This window comes from Limulus polyphemus, unplaced genomic scaffold (assembly GCF_000517525.1).
Source record: "Limulus polyphemus unplaced genomic scaffold, Limulus_polyphemus-2.1.2 Scaffold9647, whole genome shotgun sequence".
NCBI lineage: Eukaryota > Metazoa > Arthropoda > Merostomata > Xiphosura > Limulidae > Limulus > Limulus polyphemus.
This window is the reverse complement of record NW_013675257.1, coordinates 15,198-17,205: the sequence shown is the minus strand read 5'-3', so window position 1 is coordinate 17,205 and position 2,008 is coordinate 15,198.

Here is a 2,008-nt window from a genome sequence, read left to right as displayed (position 1 = left end):
AGGTTTAGCATGATTAGCTATTAATGACTCCTGCAATTTCGTTAATAAAAAGTGGGAAATAATGACGCCACGGTTTTAGATAAATTGCAGCAGTTTCGTCAACGAAACAGCACTTCGTGCGTCATCTTCAAGATGTCAACAATTCGTGTTCCTACTGTAAAGTCCAATGATCAAGGCTGTCGAGTCGGGTATTAAACAGGATGATGTCTGTAGAAAATTCGACGTGAAGCCCGGTACACTATCTACAATTTTGAAGAAAAAGGCCGATGTTTTGAAAATGTATGAACACAACAAAATCCAACCAAACCACTCACGTGTCCGGTTTTCAACAGTGGACGATGTTAAGCAAGCATTGTTAAAATGGTTCACCAACGCACGTTCGACGAATATTCTAATCAGAGAGCCCATTCTCTAAGTAAAAACCAGAGAATTGGGACAAAAGTTGAATCATTCTGACTTCAATACCAGCAGTGGTCGGCTGGAAAGATTCAAGTCTCGACACGGCATCACCTTTATGCGATACTACTGCTGTCAGTAATGATGATGATGATGATGACTGGGTGACAACGTTGTTACCAGAGCTAATCGAGGGTTTTCCCGCAAAAGATATTTTTAATGCTGATGAAACCAGATTCATTTTTTTCGTTTGATGCCTCATAAGAATTTAACATGAAAGTTTGTTCGGTGTTGAAAAAAAACAAAGAACGAATGGCCGTGATGTTGTGTACAAATATGGATGGACACCACTCGTCATAGGAAAATCAAAGAAGCCGCATTGTTTCAAGAATGTGAACTCTCTACCTGTCGATTATCAGGCAAACAGAAAAGCATGTATGGATATCGATTTATTCAGAGATTGGATACACAAAGAAGATAAAAAGTCCTCACGTCGTCAACAATTACTCAGCTCACCCTGAAGTCGATTAAACTCGTGTTTCTCTCGACAAATACAACATTTTCGGACCTTGTGAGTGCTGTCGATAAAACTGGAGTTTGTGAGACACCATCTATTGATGACGTTATTGCTTTCATAAAGGAACAACAAACGACGATGCTCCACTATTCCCCGTCATTGCTGAAGAAGCGTCTTCAACGTCATAAGCCATGGATTGCCTGGTAAAGCTATGTAGTTACCTCCAGTCTCATGAAAACATTCAAACAACCATTTTTACCCAAATGTCACAGATTGAAGACATGATGTCTTCTACACCGTGTTCAAGTCGTCCTCAAACCAAGATTGTGAACTTTATTAAGTGAGATTTTTGCCTTTCACTTACAGTGACACAATTCTGTCTCGATATATTAATGATGTAAATAATCCTATTTAGTGGAAAATAAAAAAGATTGAAAGCTTAATTTTTCTGTTACATGTACTTTAACATCATGTGTCAAAAACTAACCTGGCATTGTGGGGCATTTTGATTATTGAAGACATGTTTGTTTTTCTTGAAAGCGCCATCTAGTGGCCAATCGGTTATAACTAACTCCTGTTATAACAAATTATTTTGCTGGGTCCCTTGGATTTTCTTATCACGACCGTTTTATCCAATGGACAAAAGGGGCAGTTGCTCGGGGCCCACTGCATGTTGCGAGTATATTGAAAGTAAAATGTATAATAAAATAATAATTTACCAGTTTTTTAAATATATTTTCCCTTTGATATTTCTCTATTTTTATCATCAATAAATTTAGCTTATTAAGTTGTATGTAAGGGGTAAACGGGGAAAAGAAGGCACTAGTTTATATTTCGCCTAGGGCTCATCAGTGCCTTAACTCGGCACTGGTGCCTATAAGATAATTCGCTTTTCCGAAATGTGCTGATTAAGAAGTGTTCTAAACGTTTTTCTACACACTGTTTGGCTCGTTTTTGAAACATTGAACAATTTCAATGAGTTGTGTTTGGTAATTATATATTATTGTAGCATTTAGTGCCCATAAACGTCAAACGGAGACAGGCCTCATAGGCTATTATTCAACCTAAATGTTCATGTGTCTGATGTTTGTTTGT